Raw genomic sequence first — 24,268 nt, forward strand, 5'->3', positions numbered from 1 at the left:
GTCCACTCCTCTACCACTGTGTCCCCTCCCCCAGGGCAGGAGGCTTCTCTGTATCCACTGTGCCTGGCCCAGGTGGAAAGCAGGACATCAGTAAATGTTTCTTAAATGAACAAATCCAGAGACGGCATTCACCAGCGTTGGAAATTCCGAAAGACAAAATTAAAGGCACCAAAGACAAACGGACAGATGTGAACAATGTGAACACCTTATGTCTACCATTGGCTCCCCGGTCCTCTGCTCCAGGCACTTTGTTATCTAAAGGCTAGATGTTCGATGATCTAGGCCATGGCTGTCGGCTTGGTTCTGCATGTGGAATGAAATAGGAGGGGAGAGAGAATACAGAGGCCCGGAGAGGATGGCTGCGGAAGGTTTGGGGACTGAAATGGAAGTCCCAGCCATCAAGGTTACAAGTTTACACAAGAGAGAGCCTGGCTGCCTAGACACCTGAGAAACAGCAACTGTTTAAATGGCAGAGCTGCTCAGTGCTTCTTCAGCCACATTAGGAGACATCCTCTTCTTTGAGAGCATCCCTGATCATGGGTAACAGAGGGCTTGGGGTGTAACCTGTGCTCTGCTCAACTCTGAGGATGTGGGGCTTGTCATTCCGCTGCAGCAGCAAAGGGAAATTAGTGGTGCATTTCAGTAATAGGCAGATTATTATGTCACAGGGGATGTGCAGTGTCTTTGCATCTTAGAAACAGTATCTTCAGACTCACATTGCAGCCTCTGCTGATGTGCTCACAGCTGTGTAGGGACCTCAGTGGCAGAATACCTGCTGGTATTTTCTTCAAATTAAGAAGAAAAAGTGTTTAAAAATTTATTTTGAACTTGAGATTCAGGTAGTGCCAGCTGAAATCTTAGTGGTTAGCCATAGCTACATTTGGAAAAAACTAGGTTTAATATATTTAACCTGGTTGGATATTACTAGTAAATTGATACATATTTCAGCAAAAGAAATATTGCAAAGTACGTTTGTATAAATGTTTCTTAAAATGTTTTTTGCAACTCTGACAATCCGTGTGTGTTCAGTTGCACACCCCACCTCTACCACAGTGCAAAACAGGCACAGTTACACTTTCAGTTATAAAAGAATAAGTTTTGGAGATCTGATGTACAGCATGGTGATTATGGTTAACAATACTGTATTATGTACTTGAAAGTTGCTAAGAAAGTAGATCTTAAATGTTCTTACCGCAAAAAAAGAAAGGGTATTTCCATACGAATTGTAAAATTTTTTGTTCTAATTCTGTGAAGAATGCCATTGGTAGTTTGATGGGGAAAGCACTGAATCTGTAGATTGCTTTGGGTGGTACAGTCAATATTGTGAAACAATATTGATTCTTCCAATCCAAGAACATGGTATAGCTCTCCATCTGTTTATGTCATCTTTGATATCTTTCATCAGTGTTTTATAGTTTTCTGCATACAGGTCTTTTGTCTCCTTAGATATGTTTATTCCTAGGTATTTTATTCTTTCTGTTGCGATGGTAAATGGAATTGTTTCCTTAATTTCTCTAATTTTTCATAGTTAGTGTATAGGAATGCCAGAGATTTCTGTGGATTAATTTTGTATCCTGCAACCTTAACAAATTCATTGATTAGTTCTAGTAGTTTTCTGGTGGCATCTTTAGGATTACCTACGTATAGTATCATGTCATCTGAAAACAGTGACAGTTTTAATTCTTCTTTTCCAATTTGTATTCCTTTTATTTCTTTTTCTTCTCTGATTGCTGTGGTTAGGACTTCCAAAACTATGTTCAATAAGAGTGGCGAGGGTGGACATCCTTGTCTTGTTCCTGATGTTAGTGGAAATGCTTTCAGTTTTTCACCATTGAGTATGATGTTTGCTGTGGCTTTGTCATATGCATTTATTATATTGAGGTAGGTTCCCTCTATGCCCACTTTCTGGAGAGTTTTTATCGTAAATGGGTGTTGAATTCTGTCAAAAGCTTTTTCTGCATCTATTGAGATGATCATACGGTTTTTATTCTTCAATTTGTTAATATGGTGTATCACATTGATTGATTTGTGTATGGAAACACAAAAGACCCCGAATAGCCAAAGCAATCTTGAGAAAGAAAAATGGAGCTCGAGGAATCAGGCTCCCTGATTTCAGAGTATACTACAAAGCTACAGTAAGGTACCAGCACAAAAACATAAACATAGATCAATGGAACAGGATAGAAAGCCCAGAGATAAACCCACACACATATGGTCACCTAATTTACGACAGAGGAGGCAAGAACATACAATGGAGAAGAGACAGCCTCTTCAATAAGTGGTGCTGGGAAAACTGGACAGCTACATTTAAAAGAATGAAATTAGAACACTCCCTAACACCATACACAAAAGTAAACTCCAAATGGATTCAAGACCTAAATGTAAGACCATACACTATAAAACTCTTAGAGGAAAACATAGGTAGAACACTCTATGACATAAATCACAGCAAGATCCTTTTTGACCCCTTCCTAGAGAAATGGAAATAAAAATAAACAAATGGGACCTAATGAAACTTAAAAGCTTTTGCACAGCAAAGGAAACTATAAACAAGATGGAAAAGACAACCCTCAGAATGGGAGAAAATACTTTCAAATGAAACAATGGACAAAGGATTAGTCTCCAAAATATACAAACAGCTCATAGAGCTCAATATCAAAAAAACAGTTCAATTAAAAAATGGGCAAAGTCTTAAACAGACATTTCACTAAAGAAGACATACAGATGGCCAAGAGGCACGTGAAAAGCTGCTTAACATCACTAATTATTAGAGAAATGCAAATCAAAACTAAAATGAGGTTTCACCTCACTGGTCAGAACTGCCAGGGTGTGGTGAAAAGGGAACCCTCCTGCACTGTTGGTGGGAATGTAAATTGATACAACCACTAAGGAGAACAGCATTGAAGTTCCTTAAAAACCTAAAAATAGAATTACCATATGACCCAGCTATCCCACTACTGCACATATACCCTGAGAAAACCATAAATCAATAAGAGACATGTGCCACAATGTTCACTGCAGCACTATTTACAATAGCCAGGACATGGAAGCAACCTATATGTCTATCGACAGATGAATGGATAAAGAAGATGTGTCACGTATGTACAATGGAATATTACTCAGCCATAAAAAGAAACGAAATTGAGTTATTTGTAGTCTATGGACCTAGAGTCTGTCATACTGAGTGAAGTCAGAAAGAGAAAAACAAACACAGTATGCTAACACATATATATGGAATCTAAAAAGAAAAAAAAATGGTACTGATGGTAGTGACAGGGCAGGAATAAAGATGTAGATATAGAGAATGTACTTAAGGACACCGGATGGGGGAGGGGGAAGCTGGGGTGAAGTGAGAGTAGCATTGACGTATATACACTACCAAATGTAAAATAGTTAGCTAGTGGGAAGCAGCAGCATAGCACAGGGAGATCAGCTTGGTGCTTTGTGATGAGCTACAGACGTGGGATAGGGAGGGTGAGAGGGGAGGCTCAAGAGGGAGGGGATATGGGGACATATATATGCATATGGCTGATTCACTTTGTTGTACAACAGAAACACAGTATTGTAAAGCAATTATATTCCAATAAAGATGTTTTTTTTTTTTTAAAGGGTAATTATGTAAGGAGATGAGGGTGTTAGCCAATGCTATGGTGATAATCATTTCTCAATATAATGTGTATCAAATCAACACACACCTTAAACTTTCAGTGTTATATCTTCATTATGTATCTCGTGTAAAAAAATTTAAAAACTAAATAAAATGAAAACAGGTGTACAGTTAAAATTGATGGTTTCTTATCTTCAGTCATTACAAGATAAGAGATAATAATTTAGTTTCTTAAAAATTGTAGTCACATCACACACATACACACACATGCACACACACACACACATACATCTGACCAAATATAATCGTCACACATCCACTGTTTAGAGTGTGTTTTGTGAAAACTTGGGGAGCTATACCAATGTAATGTAAGCATTTTTAGAATGGAAAAACTAAAATGTAACAAAAGAAAACTATAAGATAGGTCCTATAAGATTACATGGTTTACTTGTAAAACCAGATTTTATATATATATATATAAATATAATAAGTATAATATATATTTGACAAACATTTAATAATTTACATAAATCCTATTGATAAATACTATATAATTACGTGAGTGAAAGAAGGGATTCAGAATCAGGAGCGTGAAGGTTGTACTGCCTTAATTTTTCACAACTGTCACATTCACTTGGACTTTTATGATTGTGTTTGTAAACAAAATATATGGGTTTGGGTTTTATTTGGCAGATTTTTTTAAAATAGCAAAACATTATTTACCTTTAAGAACTACATCAAATGTTGCTACTTCCTGTTTTAAGGAGATGTTTATCGGGCATGCCAACCTGGTTAAAGTGAGGTTAAGTGAGGGACTCTATTGTATTATAATGAGTCACATTATTTCTAGACTTCAGTTTTCCGGAGGAAAACATTTCCGTTATTTCATGAGAGAGCCTTGCCAGAAGTGAAAACACAGGGAAGCAAAAGCAATTTTTTACACTCCTAATTTACAAACTGGGACATATTACCGAAGTAAATGAGACTGCTATTTCCGATCAAGTAGTCCGCCTTCATCACCTGGCGGCGACTCTGTTACCGACATGGGCACATTTAGGAGGCATTATGATCACAATTTACACATTCTGACTGCACATGGCGTGGAATTTTACGCCAACCCCTTTTGCCAGTGTTCCAAATGATCAGTTAGGACCCCTTGGACAGCTTTATTCACTGTTTCAGTGCCAAGTTTAAATGGATCATATGCTTAACATTACTTTAATGTTGGCATTTCTACCTACTCCTTAATTTGTCATTTGCAGAACACTGGAAAGTTCCATTCTACTCTGTTCCTTTACTCTATGTAAATGGAACTGAGGCCTCTAATTTCTTCTCATTACAAGGAGCCCATTTATGCTTATAAATTGTGTCCAGCCTCCACAGGAAATCAGTCATTACTCTGTGCTTCTGAACTATGCGGTTGTTTGGGTGAGTGAGAGAAGGGCCTGGGAGATTTCTAGACTCCTGCTGATCCTGGCACATACACTGGTAGTGCGTGGTTCTGCTCCCTTGGTGGTGGTTTGTTTAAATTGCTTTGTGAAGAGAATTCCACGGCACTCGTTTCAACTCAGGAGAGACCCAGATTACCTTCAGTTACTCCAAACCTCCTTAGCACTTTGGAGTGGAGAAAATAGAAGTACAAGACAAAGTACTGACGTTTTGAGATTTGGGGGTCCAGACAAGGGTCCTCTCCCATGTAACCCATGTCCCTTTAGTAGGTCCAGGAGGGCTGTGCCATTGGAGGATTTCAAAATATCCTAGAGGTGCCTGGTGACTCGGCAGTTTCTTCAGAAACACCCTCATGGATGCTAAGCATCCGTTAATGCACTAAGTAAACGAGAACCAGGGTATGGATACCCTCAGAAACAAGTTTAGCTCTGAGGCTGAGTGTATTTAATCTAAAGTGCACATGGATTGAAAAGGGAGGAGAATAGAGATTATAATGTTTAAAGGTAAGACTTTAGAGATATTTTGCTCTTTTATTGGGCTGATTTGGGTTTTCCTCCAGAGCCTGCAGGCACCCAGATTCCCTCACCTCTGCTCATGTGGCCGCCTTCTGCAGAAGAGTTTGAGAACAGGTCCTGAATGATACTGGAACCACTTTTCAGCTGGAGGTCGGTGAGTAGCATATAGCCCAGATTCCCACTACCAGCAATGATGAAGGAATGGGCGAAATTTACTTCTTGATTATAAACAACTATAAAAAGTAGATACACTATATAAAACAATTGATTTTGGACAACGGGCAGCACAAGACTGTGCCCCCGGGCAGAAGCAAAACCTGCGAGGCCCCCTGTGAATCTTCATCTCTGCACATCGATTCCACTGTCTCTCTCACCTCCAGAGGTGGACCAGGGCAAGAACGTGAATGGAGGCCCACACCTACCTCTCTAAACATTTAAAGGTTATGAATAAAGCTAATACGTTGTCAAAGGAAAGATGCTGTACCCCCCCCCCCATTTTAATATACATCATTACGACAAAAGAAAAGTATATTGATCTTGCTGCTGGTTACAAAGGTGTTTTCAGTCTGAGAAAATCAAGTCCTATGTTAGGATCTATGTAGTTTTCTAATTAGGTTGATTCATATGAAATTGCTTTTGGGCTACAAAAATGGTGATCATGCAAATAAAAGTTTAAAGTATTAAAAAAAATGGTGATCACATGGTTCAACTTTGTGTATATATATATATATATATATATATATATATATATGGTTTTCTATGAATAAATGTCTGCAAAGTATCAAAGTTTACTGATTTTAATGACTGAAATCACCCCAAGTGTTTTTTAACACAATGTAATGAAATTAGGTATCAATAAGGTAATGAAAATGGGAAAATTTACAAACATGAAGACACTGATAGGAGTGGGAATGAATAACAAGCTTGTTTTTTAAAATTGTTTATGACCTATTGTGATATGTTTTTTTAAAATAGAAATGGTTTAATGAAACACAACTTGACCTTTCATCCTGGTACAGCTAGTTTCTAAGATACTTTCTTCAGGGAGATGGATGAAGCTTTAGAAAATCTTAGAACACATGAAATTTCCAGATAGCTCTAGATTTAAAAAAATTCTCTAGCCATTGACAGGAAAAGAGGAGCTCACTTCTTCAAAATGTCTATTCTTTCTGTAGTCTCTATGTGCATTTATTCTCTCTGTAATACCTCCTTTTTCCCCATAGCAATTAAGATGCTTTATTAACTCTGGACCATAATAAAACTGCTATATTTTTCTTTCTGATCTCTTATTCATCCTAAGCGACTTCCGTATCACAAATGTGAATAATGGACTGCCCAATTCTGGAAAGAACTCTTTTTCTCTAATGAAATCTCTCTCTCCGGTTAGAAAATATGTAATTTTAATTCTTTATAACAAAGTTTTCTTTCAAAGGTAAATACCATGTCAAGGCAGTCATTTAGATGAAAAGGTCATTTTTACTTTGATAAGTTTGCTTTTGACAGAGGCAATGTCACCATTCTAGAAATTTATGTTCCAAACTATTTTGTTTGTATAAATGGCCAGGATGATTTCAATCACATTTATTTGTAAAGTTCAATTGAAGTGACCATTATTATGAATATATAATCCCATGTATTACCACGTTAAGTGCACTTTTTTCTTTTTTTTGTTTTGAATGTTTTAATCAAACAAGGAACATTATGACAATAGTAAATTTAAGAACTATATAGGAAACTATCCTAGTACACTTTTTAGCCTAGCTTCTCCATCTGTAATGCATTCATTTATTTGTAGAATACAAAAATGTCTATTCAGTTACAGTGGTAATGGAGTATTTTTCATAAATTTTACCTATATTGTATTTTGCTTTCTCTGCATAATCATATGTTTAGGTGATAAGTAAATCATAGCATCAGTAACATTTATTTCTTATCACACAAAACATATCTCTGATTAACACTGATGGTAAAACTAGAGCTAGTTTATTTCAAGCCAGGGATAATTTTCCCAGTAGAAGTATCCTGTGAACAGAGGCTGAGTGATGGCTTACATAACCAAGGGTAAATTTTCTTCAAGAAATCTAGGCGATGTCATAGGGGAAAATGTCAACAGTCAAGCTTACCCACTAAGACTATACTCTTCCTTTGGAAAACACATCTTATTTTTATAGCACTAAAGAAAACATTCTCCCGTTTAATAGTGCAAATTATTTAAGTAAAGGAAAATCTTCTGACATCCTCTGAACATTCTGAAGAGGACAAGCAAATGATCAGTTGGAATTCAGAAACTATTCTCAAAGTATTTTCTCTTGTTAGCTGGTATAGCAAAGACACAGTGCACACCATAATATTTCCAACAGACGGCCATCTGTCACATGAACAGAGAAATCCATGGAAACCTCACTAGGCTAAATTAATTCTAAAAGAGTCATGTACCACAATGTTCACTGCAGCACTATTTACAATAGCCAGGACATGGAAGCAACCTAAGTGTCCATCGACAGATGAATGGATAAAGAAGATGTGGCACATATATACAATGGAATACGACTCAGCCATTAAAAGAAACAAAATTGAGTTATTTGTAGTAAGGTGCATGGACCTAGAGTCTGTCAGACAGAGTGAAGTAAGTCAGAAAGAGAAAATGGGGAGGGGGAAGGGTAAGCTGGGACGAAGTGAGAGAGTGGACTGGACATATATACACTACCAAGTGTAAAATAGATAGCGAGTGGGAAGCAGCCACAAAGCACAGGGAGGTCAGCTCGGTGCTTTGTGACCACCTAGAGGGGTGGGATAGGGAGGGTGGGAGGGAGATGCAAGAGGGAGGGGATATGGGGATACATGTATATGATTGACTGTGTTATGCAGCAGAAACTAACACAACAATGTAAAGCAATTATACTCCAATAAAAATGTAAAAAAGAAAAAGAAATCCCATAGTTACCACATGTGGCCCTACAGTAGACAGAACAATGAATATCCACATCTTTGTGGCTACTGAAAAACAAATCGACCCAAAACACAGATCTTTTCTCATCCTTTTATGCTTTCAGAAGCATAAAACATGATTGCTTGGTTTTCAGTTGAAATCTTGGCTCTATTTTATAATTTTCCCTGACCATGGATTCAATCTTATAATAAACTCTGATACATAAAAGGAGATATTGTTTAATGTTCTGTGCTGTATGTAAACAGATTGTCTGCCAAAATTTTTTATTCTATATTACTGACACATAACCTTCATTTCTAATTATAATTTTAGAAATATGTTATATATTAAATACAATTATATATCAATATTAATAAAATACATATATTTCAGAAATTATATGTTATATATATTTTTAATTTTCTTTAAATGTAAAGGTGGGTCCACATTTTCATGTCCTATTATTTATACAATTATATAATCATTTGTACAATTCAGATTAAAATAAGCTATTTTTTTTCCCCAGTAAACAGGATGCTATCACTGGATTCAGATTAATTTTTATAAAAATGTGAAAATATGAAAAATATGTCAAATGTAGATTCCCAAGATAGAAAAGGTTAAGTTCAGGTTTAAAGGACATTGCAGGAGTCACCAGCCCACTAGCATCATTTACCAAGAAGGAAACCAAGGAAGAGCCTCCTAAATATGAAGTCAAGTGAATTACGGTACAATGGCAGGTTAAACACACACACACACACACAGAAGGGAGAGAGGTAAAGAGAGAGATGGGGAGGGGCAGGGAGAGACAGTGAGGGGAGAGTGAAACTGAGCAGGACCCCGTGGGGCTCCTGGGCACAGAAGCCTTTCCGTGGCCCCCATTTCTTGTTTGTAGGGAACAGCTTCCAGCCATGACCTTCCCTGAGTTCCAAAGGGCATATTGGAACAGTTGCTAATCAGGGAAGGGAGGGGATGCAGAGACCTTGGAGGAACATCCAAGAAACAGTAGATCAGCCCTGGGGCAGGGTCCTGGTTCCCCCTCAAGGGACACACAGAACAACATCTTGAAGCCCTGTACAGAACTAAAACCCCCAACAGATGGATGTTGTCAGCATTCTCCATTCCAGATTGAAGGAACCAGAGAAGCCCTTCCATAAGACCACCTGAGGCCAGACTAAAGGAGCCACGGAAACTCATCAGATTACCTGAGACCAGATTAAAGGACTGCAGGCCCTTCACACACCCTAATCTTACCAGCAACCCCACCCTTGAACGGATTGCTGTCAAACTCCTCACAAAATCCCCCTGGTTGGGACACACAGATTTTCAGGGGCACAAGCCTGCTGTGTCGCCCTTTGCCTGGCAAAGCAATAAAACTATGCTACTTCACCCAAGACTCTGTCTCGAGATTCGATTCAGCTCTGTGCACAGAGGCTGTTTTTAGCATCAAGAGGGAGGGAGAGGGATGGGGGGGTAGAGAGAAAGGGAGGAGAGGGCAAGGGGGGAAACAGGGAAAGGGAGGGGGAGGGAGAGGTTGGGGAAGAGGAGGGAGGGGGACAGGAGAGGGAGAGGGGGCCACTGCCAAATCACCTTTCACTTCTAAGTGCTGAGAATACAGATGATCCTTGAACTACACAATGTTGAACAAGTGTGTGTGTCCACTGAGGAGTTTTCAATAGAATTATCAGGGTTAGTTGAATCCTTGGGTGCAGAACCGCAGATACAGAAGACTGACTATAAGTTATAAGTGGATTTTCAACTGCGTAGAGGGGTGGTGCCCCTAACCCCTGTGTTGTTCAAGGGTCAACTGTATTTTTAATTTTTATCTTACAAATTAGAGCCAAAATAACTTGGGCTGCATCTTCTCTCCATGGCAAAACTTCTATCATCATAAGGCAACACAATTACAAGAATTTAATAAATAGCAGCACAACAACATGGGAATTTCTTGCCAGAAACATACTGCTTTTTGTATAGATAAGATCAGCCCTAAAGACCTTTGTAAGGCACTCTGCTGGGTAGGTACCAGGAAAAGCGAAGGTATTTTCTACTTTGACAACCTAGTGAGCAGGTAGGGGTCTATTTGGAGAAAGATACGATTAATTCACTTTTATCTGGACCTCAAAGTACACATAGCAAAGTCACTAGTACAGACAGACGTGGAAAAGACACTGGATGGAAGTGATAGTACTGGGTTGGCCAAAAAGTTTACTCAGGTTTTAACGTATGATATGGCAAAACCCAAATGAACATTTTGGCCAACCCAATATTAAAAAAGAGTAAAGAGACGGCTTAAAGATGGCGGAAGAGTAAGACGCGGAGATCTCCTTCCTCCTCACAGAGACATCAGAAATACATCTACACTGGAACTTCTCCTACAGAACACCCACCGAACGCTGGCAGAAGACCTTAGACCCCCCAAAAGGCAAGAAACTCCCCACAGACCTGGGTAGGGCAAAAGAAAAAAGAATAAACAGAGACAAAAGAATAGGGACGGGACCTGCACCAGTGGGAGGGAGCCGTGAAGGAGGAAAGGTTCCCGCACACTAGAGGCCCCTTCGCGGACGGAGACTGCGGGTGGCGGAGGGGGAAGCTCCGGAGCCGCAGAGGACAGCTCAGCCACAGGGGTGCGGAGGGCAAAGCAGAGAGATTCCCGCAGAGGATCGGGGCCGACCGGCACTCACCAGCCCGAGAGGCTCGTCTGCTCACCCGCTGGGGCGGGCGGGGCCGGGAGCTGAGGCTCGGGCTTCAGTCGGATCCCGGGGAAAGGGCTGGAGTTGGCAGAGTGACGACAGCTTGAAGGGGGCTAGTGCGCCACGGCTGGCCGGGAGGGAGTTCGGGAGAAGTCTGGAGCTGCTGAAGAGGCAAGAGACCTTTTCCTCCCTCTTTGCTGCCTGGGCGCGAGGAGAGGGGATTAAGTGCGCCACTTAAAGGAGCCCCAGAAGCGGGCGCGGAGCTGCCGAAGAGACAAGAGACTTTTTCTTGCCTTTTTGCTTCCTCGGGTGTGAGGTGAGGGGATTAAGAGCACCGCGTAGAGGAACTCCAGAAACGGGCGCGAGCCGCGTCTGTCGGCACGGACAGTAGAGACGGGTGTCGGATGCTAAGGTTGCTGCTGCCGCCACCAAGAGGCCTGTGTGTGAGCACAGGTCACTCTCCACACCGGCCCTCCCGGGAGCCCATGCAGCCCGCCACTGCCGGGGTCCCGGGATCCAGGGACAGCTTCCCCGGAAGAACGCACGGCGCACCTTGGGCCTGTGCGGCGTCACGTCGGCCTCTGCCGCCGCGGACTCGCCCCGCCCCCGTGCCACTCCCTCCCCCAGCCTGAGTGAGCTGGAGCCCCCGAATCAACTGCTCCTTTAACATCGTCCTGTCTGAGCGAAGGGCAGTCGCCCTCGGACAACCTACACGCGGAGGCGGGACCAAGTCCAAAGCTGAACCCCAGGAGCTGTGCGAACAGAGAGGAGAGGGGGAGGTCTCTCCCAGCAGCCTCAGAAGCGGCGGATTAAAGCTCCACAATCAACTTGAAGTGCCCTGCATCTGTTGAAAACCTGAATAGACAACGAATCATCCCAAGTTGAGGAGGTGGACTTTGGGAGCAAGATATACTATTATTTTCCCCTTTTTTTTCTTTTTGTGAGTGTGTATGTGTGTGCTGCTGTGTGAGATTTTGTCTGTATAGCTTTGCTTTCACCATTTGTCCTAGGGTTAGACCGACCCATTTTTCTGTTTTTTTTTTTTTTAAAGGAAATTTTTCTTCTTAATAATTATTTTTTATTTTAATAACTATACTTTATACTACTCTGTCTTCTCCCTTTCTTTCTTCCTTTCTTCCCTCCTTCCCTCCTTTCTTCCTTCCTTCCCCCCTTCTTTCCTCCCTTCCTCTCTTCCTTCCTTCCTTTCTTCCTCTGCACCTTCCTTCCTTCCTTTCTTGCTTCCTTCCTTCATTTCTTCCTTCCTTTCTTCCTTCCTTCCCTCCCTCCCTCCTTCCTTCCTTTTCTTTCCTCTCTATTTATTCTACCTTTTATTTTGAGCCGTGTCGATTAAAGGCTCTTGGCGCCCCAGCCAGGCACCAGGGCGGTGCCCCTGAGGTGGGAGAACCAACCTCAAGACACTAGTCCACAAGAGACCTCCCAGCTCCACGTAATATCAGATGGCGAAAATCTCCCAGAGATCTCCATCTCAACACCAAGACCCAGCTTCACTCAAGGACCAGCAAAGAACAGTGCTGGACACCCTATCCCCAACAAAGAGCAAGACAGGTCTACAGCCCCATCCATTAGCAGAGAGGCTGCCTAAAATCATAATAAGGTTACCAACATCCCCAAACACACCATCAGATGAGGAACTGCCCACCAGAAAGACAAGATCCAGCCTCATCCACCAGAACAGAGGCGCTAGTCCCCCCAACCAGGGAATCTACTCAACCCACTGAACCAACCTTAGCCACTGGGGACAGCCACCAAAAACAACAGGAACTACGAACCTGCAGCCTGCAAAAAAGAGACCCCAAACACAGTAAGATAAGCGAAATGAGAAGACAGAAAAACACACAACAGATGAAGGAGCAAGATAAAAACACACCAGACCTAACAGATGAAGAGGTAATAGCCAATCTACCTGAAAGAGAATTTAGAATAATGATGGTGAAGATGATGCAAAATCTTGGAAATAGAATAGACAATTTGCAAGAAACAGTTAACAGGGACCTAGAAGAAATAAAGAGGAAGCAAGCAACGATGAGCAACACAATAAATGAAATTAAAAATACTCTAGATGGGATCAATAGCAGAATAACTGAGGCAGAAGGACGGATAAGTGACCTGGAAGATAAAATAGTGGAAATAACTACTGCAGAGCAGAAGAAAGAAAAAAGAATGAAAAGAACTGAGGACAGTCTCAGAGACCTCTGGGACAACATTAAACGCACCAACATTCGAATTATAGGGGTCCCAGAAGAAGAAGAGAAAAAGAAAGGGACTGAGAAAATATTTGAAGAGATTATAGTTGAAAACTTCCCTAATATAGGAAAGGAAATAGTCAATCAAGTCCAGGAAGCACAGAGAGTTCCATACAGGATAAACCCAAAGAGAAACACGCCAAGACACATAATAATCAAACTTTCAAAAATTAAATACAAAGAAAACATATTAAAAGCAGCAAGGGAAAAACAACAAATAACACACAAGGGAATCCCCATAAGATTAACATCTGATCTTTCAGCAGAAACTCTACAAGCCAGAAGGGAGTGGCAGGACATATTTAAAGTGATGAAGGAAAAAAACCTATAACCAAGATTACTCTACCCAGTAAGGATCTCATTCAGATTTGATGGAGAAATTAAAACCTTTACAGACAAGCAAAAGCTGAGAGAGTTCAGCATCACCAAACCAGCTCTACAACAAATCCTAAAGGAACTTCTCTAGGCAAGAAACACAAGAGAAGGAAAAGACCTACAAGAACAACCCGAAACAATTAAGTAAATGGTAATAGGAACATACATATCGATAATTACCTTAAATGTAAATGGATTAAATGCTCCCACCAAAAGACACAGACTGGCTGAATGGATACAAAAACAAGACCCATATATATGCTGTCTACAAGAGACCCACTTCAGACCTAGGGACACATACAGACTGAAAGTAAGGGGATGGAAAAAGATATTCCATGCAAATGGAAATCAGAAGAAAGCTGGAGTAGCAATTCTCATATCAGACAAAATAGACTTTAAAATAAAGACTATTACAAGAGACAAAGAAGGACACTACATAATGATCAAGGGATCGATCCATGAAGAAGATATAACAATTGTAAATATTTATGCACCCAACATAGGAGCACCTCAATACATAAGGCAAATACTAACAGCCTTAAAAGGGGAAATCGACAGTAACACAATTATAATGGGGGACATTAACACCCCACTTTCACCAATGGACAGATCATCCAAAATGAAAATAAATAAGGAAACACAAGCTTTAAATGATACATTACACAAGATGGACTTAATTGATATTTATAGGACATTCCATCCAAAAAAAACAGAATACACATTTTTCTCAAGTGCTCATGGAACATTCTCCAGGATTGATCATATATTGGGTCACAAATCTAGCCTTGGCAAATTTAAGAAAATTGAAATCGTATCAAGTATCTTTTCCGACCACAACGCTATGAGACTAGATATCAATTATAGGAAAAGATCTGTAAAAAATACAAACACATGGAGGCTAAACAATACACTACTTAATAACGAAGTGATCACTGAAGAAATCAAAGAGGAAATCAAAAAATACTTAGAAACAAATGACAATGGAGACACAACGACCCAAAACCTATGGGATACAGCAAAAGCAGTTCTAAGAGGCAAGTTTATAGCAATACAATCATACCTTAAGAAACAGGAAATATCTCGAATAAACAACCTAACTTTGCACTTAAAGCAATTAGAGAAAGAAGAACAAAAAAACCCCAAATTTAGCAGAAGGAAAGAAATCATAAAGATCAGATCAGAAATAAATGAAAAAGAAGTGAAGGAAACAATAGAAAAGATCAATAAAACTAAAAGCTGGTTCTTTGAGAAGATAAATAAAATTGATAAACCATTAGCCAGACTCATCAAGAATAAAAGGGAGAAGATTCAAATCAATAGAATTAGAAATGAAAAAGGAGATGTAACAACTGACACTGCAGAAATACAAAAGATTATTAGAGATTACTACAAGCAACTGTATGCCAATAAAATGGACAACCTGGAAGAAATGGACAAATTCTTAGAAATGCACAACCTTCCAAGACTGAACCAGGAAGAAATAGAAAATTTGAACAGACCAATCACAAGCACTGAAATTGAAACTGTGATTAAAAATCTTCCAGCAAACAAAAGCCCAGGACCAGATGGCTTCACAGACGAATTCTATCAAACATTTAGAGAAGAGCTAACACCTATCCTTCTCAAACTCTTCCAACAGATAGCAGAGGGAGGAACACTCCCAAACTCATTCTATGAGGCCAACATCACCCTGATACCAAAACCAGACAAAGACGTCACAAAGAAAGAAAACTACAGGCCAATATCACTGATGAACATAGATGCAAAAATCCTCAACAAAATATTAGCAAACAGAATCCAACAGCACATTAAAAGGATCATACACCATGATCAAGTGGGGTTTATCCCAGGAATGCAAGGATTCTTCAATATACGCAAATCAATCAACGTGATACACCATATCAACAAACTGAAGGAGAAAAACCATATGATCATCTCAATAGATGCAGAGAAAGCTTTTGACAAAATTCAACACTCATTTATGATAAAAACCTTGCAGAAAGTGGGCATAGAGGGAACTTTCCTCAACATAATAAAGGCCATATATGACAAACCCACAGCCAGCATCGTTCTCAATGGTGAAAAACTGAAACCATTTCCACTAAGATCAGGAACAAGACAAGGTTGCCCACTCTCACCACTCTTATTCAACATAGTTTTGGAAGTTCTAGCCACAGCAATCAGAGAAGAAAAAGAAATAAAAGGAATCCAAATAGGAAAAGAAGAAGTAAAGCTGTCACTGTTTGCAGATGACATGATACTATACATAGAGAATCCTAAGGATGCTACCAGAAAACTACTAGAGCTAATCAATGAATTTGGTAAAGTTGCAGGATACAAAATTAATGCACAGAAATCTCTGGCATTCTTATACACTAATGATGAAAAATCTGAGAGTGAAATTAAGAAAACACTCCCATTTACCATTGCAACAAAAAGAATAAAATATCTAGGAATAAACCTACCTAAGGAGACAAAAGACTTGTATGCAGAAAACTATAAGACACTGATGAAAGAAATTAAAGATGATACAAATAGGTGGAGAAATATACCATGTTCTTGGATTGGAAGAATCAACATTGTGAAAATGACTATACTACCCAAAGCAATCTACCGATTCAATTCAATCCCTATCAAATTACCACTGGCATTTTTTACAGAACTAGAACAAAAAATTTCACAATTTGTATGGAAACACAAAAGACCCCGAATAGCCAAAGCAATCTTGAGAATGAGAAATGGAGCTGGAGGAATTAGGCTCCCTGACTTCAGACTCTACTACAAGGCTACAGTAATCAAGACAATATGGTACTGGCACAAAAACAGAAATATAGATCAATGGAACAGGATAGAGAGCCCAGAGATAAACCCACACACATATGGTCACCTTATCTTTGATAAAGGAGGGAAGGATATACAGTGGAGAAAAGACAGCCTCTTCAATAAGTGGTGCTGGGAAAACTGGACAGCTACATGTAAAAGTATGAAATTAGAACACTCCCTAACACCACACACAAAAATAAACTCAAAATGGGTTAAAGACCTAAATGTAAGGCCAGACACTATCAAACTCTTAGAGGAAAACATAGGCAGAACACTATACGACATAAATCACAGCAAGATCCTTTTTGACCCATCTCCTAGAGAAATGGAAATAAAAACACAAATAAACAAATGGGACCTAATGAAACTTAAAAGCTTTTGCACAGCAAAGGATACCATAAACAAGACCAAAAGACAACCCTCAGAATGGGAGAAAATATTTGCAAATGAAGCAACTGACAAAGGATTAATTTCCAAAATTTATAAGCAATTCATGCAGCTCAATAACAAAAAAACAAACAAACCAATCCAAAAATGGGCAGAAGAACTAAATAGACATTTCTCCAAAGAAGATATACAGATTGCTAACAAACACATGAAAGAATGCTCAACCTCATTAATCATTAGAGAAATGCAAATCAAAACTACAATGAGATATCATCTCACACCGGTCAGATTGGCCATCATCAAAAACTCTAGAAACAATAAATGCTGGAGAGGGTGTGGAGAAAAGGGAACCCTCTTGCACTGCTGGTGGGAATGTAAATTGATACAGCCACTATGGAGAACAGTATGGAGGTTCCTTAAAAAACTACAAATAGAACTACCATACGACCCAGCAATCCCACTACTGGGCATATATCCTGAGAAAACCATAATTCAGAAAAACTCATGTACCAAAATGTTCATTGCAGCTCTATTTACAATAGCCAGGACATGGAAGCAACCTAAGTGTCCATCAACAGATGAATGGATAAAGAAGATGTGGCACATATATACAATGGAATATTACTCAGCCATAAAAAGAAATGAAACTGAGTTATTTATAATGAGGTGGATGGACCTGGAGTCTGTCATACAGAGTGAAGTAAGTCAGAAGGAGAAAAACAAATACCGTATGCTAACACATATATATGGACTCTAAGGGAAAAAAATGTCATGAAGAGATTAGTGGTAGGACGGGAATAAAACACAGACTTACTGGAGCATGGACTTGAGGATATGGGGAGGGGGAGGGGTGGGCTGTGACGAAGTGGGGGAGTGGCAGGGACATATATACACTATCAAATGTAAATTAGATAGCTGGTGGGAAGCTGCTGCATAGCACAGGGAGATCACCTCTGTGCTTTGTGACCGCCTGGGGGGGTGGGATAGGGAGGGTGGGAGAGAGGGTGATGCAAGAGGGAGGAGATGTGGGAGCATGTGTGTATGTATAACTGATTCACTTTGTTGTAGAGGGAAAACTAACACACTATTGTAAAACAATTATACTCCAATAAAGATGTTAAAAAAAAATAAAAAAAAATAAAAAAGAAAAAAAAAATAAATAAAAAAGAGTAAAAATGGGAAAATACATTCCCACTTGGGACAGTTACATCTCTGGCATAAGATTTACTGAGGGAGAAAATTCTGGAAGGCTAGGAAAGGGCAGAATATGAAACATCATTACTCTTGTTAAAGGAAAGTCTAAGGTTACAGTACCGCACAGGTGGGGGCCTTTGTGTGAGGCCCCCTGTCCAGCAAACAATCGATGTCTCTGTCACTGTCTCTGGGCTCTGTCTTTGGTCTCAAGGCTGGGCAACTCTAAGGCTTGCAGATCTTCAGCCCAACACAAGCAAGGGGTATTTCTAAGCCAACCTCTTTTTTGAGCACATACAGAATTCTAAAATGAATACACCAGGGCCATAGACAATGACTATTCCTCAAATATACAACAGAGAGGCAACTTCCCAAATTCATTTGGAAGAATGGGATTTTCTGATGGATGAAAGGATACGAAGTATAATTTCTCTCACAGAGTTGTGATGTCAGTGAGAACATTCTGTTTTAAAGTCACATACCTTTTACCTTTGAATATATATGTAAAAGACATGTCATTTAAAGTTTGGCATTGAATTTCTTTTTTATATTATGAATATTTAGACATATTAATAAAATGGAGGTTCTAAATTCCCTACCAAACCAATGTAATATACCAATGCCAATCAAAAATTTCTAGGAACATGACCAAACTATGCGATTCTTCCTGTGTTAAATACAGGCATTAAAACTAAGTACATGGTTTAAATTCTTAACATAAATTTCTCTCATGTAACCATGGCTCCTAAGTTTTAAAATACTGGCTGTTTGAAATTTGAAGTAGCAAACTTGGAGTTAGCATCTGTTATTTATAGGGCACTGGGGTAAGTGCCAGAACTTCACTGAAGGCCACATCTGGCTTAAATCTGCATTAACGCTGCAGTATAATTTTAATGATGCTAATTTCTGGTGTTTCTCATCTTTTCTTATTCTCCAATCTACCTAGTCTCCAGATGTGATGCTCTCTGGCAGGCAAAAAAATAAATAAATAAAGGGGAAAATGTATGAAATACAATTTTTAAACCTAGAACTAGGGATTGGGTACATTTAGTTGAAGAGCCAGAGGTAGAGATGAGGTTAAAAAAACAAGTCAGGAAGAAAAATATATGAATTTTTTCCTCTCAAGGTTCTTCTATGTAGTTTATCGTTTGTGAAGTGTAGCTTAATAGGCACATTTCAAGGGAAGTGATATACGGTGAGACACCAGTGAGCCAAATGGTCCTGTGTATGTGTGTGTGTACATGTGTATGTATGTATGTGTGTGTACGTGTGTGTACATGTGTGTATGTATGTGTGTGTACGTATGTGTGTGTGCACATGCACATAAATACATGACAACAACAGCTGACCTTCTGTCATGGTTGTATTAACCTTTCCTTGAGCTAATATTATGTACTATGTTAATTCCCTACTGAATCAAATGGAATATATTTTTTCCGTAAAAGTTTGATCCATATAGAACTACATGTTACCTATTATATTTAGAAAATTGCATGGGGAAGCTTGATGGAGAAAAATCAAGTATAGAGACCAAGTTTCAGGTTTAATTAACTGTGTTAAGCTATACTTCACAAACTATAAACTACACAGAAGAACCTTGAGAGGGAAAAAAGTTCACTTATATTAATATTTTTCTTCCTGTCTTCAGTTTTCTGAAATTGAAATTTCAATTTCAGGTTTGAATTAAAGAGAGTGAAGTGATTTGTTTGAATAAGGCCATTGTTAGATTATACTAATTCAATATAATATCTGGAAACTCTGGGCCTTTTAGTAACTACTTTTATGAGTCTAATAGACCATGATTAAATGGCTGACTGTTAACATTTCATACTGTGAGTTACCTTCAGATTTTTCATTGTGCTATGTCAGGAGAACTTAATTAGCCATGATAAAATCAGTTTAGTAGTAACGGGCTCAAGCAAAGCTGGTCTACCTGAGCAGAGAGGTTGGGGCGTGGGGGAGGAAGTTCTCAGGTTACTCAGGAGTCAGGGTGATGAATCAGCAAGAATTGACCTTGGGTGGGAGGGTGGGCTGTGAACACCTCTTCTACACTGAGCTGAATAAAGTCCTTCAGGAATTTTGCAACTCCATGGCCTGAAAAACAGTATCCCGTTTCCCTTGGGCTACATGGACTGAGTGATATAAGGCTGGAGAGAAGGGGTTCATCTCTTTAGGGGGCAATGTCTTGTTTATACTCACAGATGGAAAGAAAAAAACTGAAGACTTAAGCCTGACATTTCGCCTGACATTCTTTTTTTCTTGCATTAATAACGTAGGGTTTGGGGCTTCCCTGGTGGTGCGGCGGGGTTAAGAATCTGCCTGCCAATGAAGGGGACACGGGTTTGAGCCCTGGTCCGGGAGGACCCCACATGCCACGGAGCAACTAAGCCCGTGAGCGACAACTACCGAGCCCTCGCGCCAAAACTACCAAGGCCCGAGAGCCTGGGGCCGGTGCTCTGCCACAAGAGAAGCCACTGCAATAAGCCCGTGCACAGCAGTGAAGAGTAGCCCCTGCTCGCTGCAAATAGAGAAAGCCCCAAGGGCAGCAACAAAGATCCAGTGCAGCCCAAAATAAAATACGATCAATAAATTTTTAAAAAACTCTAAAAAGAATGAAACAATAGTATGATTCAATTAAAAAAAAACAAAACTTAGGGTTAGGTTTAGAGTTAGATTTAGTTTTTCTCGAACTTTAGAAGCTAGAAAACCGTTTCTATATATATATTCTTTAACATCTTTATTGGAGTATAATTGATTTACAATGGGAGTGTTTCTGTTTTATAACAAAGTGAGTCAGCTATACGTATACATATATCCCCATCTCTTCCCTCTTGTGTCTCCCTCCCAACCTCCCTATCTACCCCTCTAGGTGGTCACAAAGTACCGAGCTGATCTCCCTGTGCTATGAGGTTGCTTCCCACTAGTTATCTATTTTACATTTGGTAGTGTATATATGTCCAAGCCACTCTCTCATTTTGTCCAAGCTTCCCCTCCCCCCCCATGTCCTCAAGTCTGTTCTTTAAGTCTGCATCTTTATTACTGTCCTGCTCTTAGGTTCCTCATATCCATTTTTTTTCTTTTATTTTTAGATTCTGTATATATGTGTTAGGATACGGTATATGTTTTTCTCTTACTGACTTACTTTACTCTGTATGACAGACTCTAGGTCCATCCACCTCACTACAAATAACTCAATTTCATTTCTTTTTATGGCTGAGTAATATTCCATTGTATATATGTGCCACATCTTCTTTATCCATTCATCTGTCAATGGACACTTGGGTTGCTTCCATGTCCTGGCTACTGTAAATAGAGCTGCAGTGAACCTTGTGGTACATGGCTCTTTTTGAATTGTGTTTTTTTCAGTGTATATCCCCAGTAGTAGGATTACTGGGTCATATGGTAGTTCTATTTTTAGTTTTTTAAGGAACCTTCATACTGTTCTCCATAGTGGCTGTATCAATATACACAGTGAACCCACAGTGCAAGAGGGTTCCCTTTTCTCCACACCCTCTCCAGGATTTCTTGTTTGTAGATTTTTTGATGATGGCTGTTCTGACTGGTATGATGTGATACCTCCCTGCACTTTTGATTTGCATTTCTCTAATGATTAGATGTTGAGCATCCTTTCATACGTTTGTTGGCAATCTGTATATCTTTTGGAGACATATATATATAAATACTTTTTTTTGGAGAAAAGTCTGTTTAAGTCTTCTACCCATTTTGGATTGGGTTGTTTGTTTTTTTGATATTGACCTGCATGAGCTGCTTATAAATTTTGGAGATTAATCCTTTGTCAGTTGCTTCATATGCAAATATTTTCTCCCATTCTGAAGGTTCTCTTTTCGTCTTGTTTATGGTTTCCTTTGCGTACAAAAGATTTTAGGTTTCATTAGGTCCCATTTGTTTATTTTTGTTTTTATTTCCATTTCTCTAGGAGGTAGGTCAAAAAGTATCTTGCTGTTATTTATGTAATAGAGTGTTCTGCCTATGTTTTCCTCTAAGAGTTTTCTACTGTCTGGCCGTACATTTAGGTCTTTAATCCATTTTGAGTTTATTTTTGTGTATGGTACTAAGGAGTGTTCATTCTTTTACATGTAGCTGTCCAGTTTTCCCAGCACCACTTATTGAAGAGGCTGTCTTTTCTCCACTATATATTCTTGCCTCCTTTATCAAAAATAAGGTGACCATATGTACGTGGGTTTATCTCTGGGCTTTCTATCATGTTCCATTGATCTATATTTCTGTTTTTTTACCAGTACCATACTGTCTTGATTACTGTAGCTTTGTAGTATACTCTGAAGTCTGTGAGCCTGATTCCTCCAGCTACATAGAAAACCATTTCTTAAAGCGAGATTTTTGTAAAATCCTTAGAACAAAATTCTTCATTCAGAGTGGAAACTCTATATTAATATTTTAAAGTTAACAACTATAATAAATTGTAGTAGGATATACAAGGGAATTCCCATAAGGGTAACAGCTGATCTTTCAGGAGAAACTCTGCAAGCCAGAAGGGAGTGGCAGGACATATTTAAAGTCATGAAAGGGAAAAACCTACAACCAAGGTTACTCTACCCAGCAAGTATCTCACTCAGATTTGACGGAGAAATTAAAACCTTTACAGACAAGCAAAAGCTAAGAGAATTCTGCAACACCAAACCAGCTTTACAACAAACGTGAAAGGAACTTCCCTAGACAGGAAACACAAGAGAAGGAAAAGACCTACAATAACAAGCCCAAAACAATTAAGAAAATGGTAATAGGAACATACATATTGATAACTACCTTAAATGTAAATGGATTAAATGCTCCAACAAAAAGACATAGACTGACTGAATGGATACAAAAACAAGACGTGTATATATGCTGTCTACAAGAGACCCACTTCAGACCTAGGGACACATACAGACTGAAAGTGAGGGGATGGAAAAAGATATTCCATGCAAATGGAAATCAAAAGAAAGCTGGAGTAGCAATTTTCATATCAGACAAAATAGACTTTAAAACAAAGACTATTACAAGAGACAAAGAAGGACACTACATAATGATCAAGGGATCAATCCAAGAAGAAGATATAACAATTATATATATTTCTGCAACCAACATAGGAGCACCTCAATACATAAGGCAAATACTAACAGCAATAAAAGGGGAAATCAACAGTAACACAATTATAATGGGGGGCTTTAACACCCCAATTTCACCATGGACAGATCATCCAAAATGAAAATAAATAAGGAAACACAAGCTTTAAATGATACATTAAACAAGATGGACTTAATTGATATTTAAAGGGCATTCCTTCCAAAAACAACAGAATACACTTTCTTCTCAAGTGCTCATGGAACATTCTCCAGGATAGATCATATCTTGGGTCACAAATCAAGCTTTGGTGAATTTAAGAAAATTGAAATCATATCAAGTACCTTTTTCGAACAGAATGCTATGAGACTAGATATCAATTACAGGGAAAAATCTGTAAAAAATATAAACACACAGAGTCTTAACAATACACTACTTAATAACCAAGACATCACTGAAGAAATCAAAGAGGAAATCAAAAAATACCTAGAAACAAATGACAATGAAAACACGATGACCCAAAACCTATGGGATGCAGCAAAAGCAGTTTGAAGAGGGAAGTTATAGCAATACAATCCTACCTTAGGAAACAAGAAACATCTGAAATTAACAACCTAACCTTACACCTAGAGCAATTAGAGGAAGAAGAACAAAAAACCCCAAAAATTAGCAGAAGGAAAGATATCATAAAGATCAATCAGAAATGAATGAAAAAGAAATGAAGGAAACAACAGCAAAGATCAATAAAACTAAAAGCTGGTTCTTTGAGAACATAAACAAAATTAATAAACCATTAGACTCATCAAGAAAAAAAGGGAGAAGACTCAAATCATAGGATTAGAAATGAAAAAGGAGAAGCAACAACTGACACTGCAGAAATACAAAGGACCATGAGAGATTACTACAAGCAACTCTATGCCAATAAAATGGACAATCTGGAAGAAATGGACAAA

At 39.0% G+C, this 24,268-nt stretch overlaps 1 protein-coding gene across 4 annotated transcripts in view; it reads right to left on the bottom strand.

The window, feature by feature from the left end:
• Window positions 1–24,268, bottom strand: part of DOK6 (docking protein 6) — a 407,473-nt gene that overhangs the window by 39,743 nt on the left and 343,462 nt on the right. The window lies entirely within an intron of this gene.

Source organism: Kogia breviceps, chromosome 15 (assembly GCF_026419965.1).
Source record: "Kogia breviceps isolate mKogBre1 chromosome 15, mKogBre1 haplotype 1, whole genome shotgun sequence".
NCBI classification, from domain to species: Eukaryota; Metazoa; Chordata; class Mammalia; order Artiodactyla; family Physeteridae; genus Kogia; species Kogia breviceps.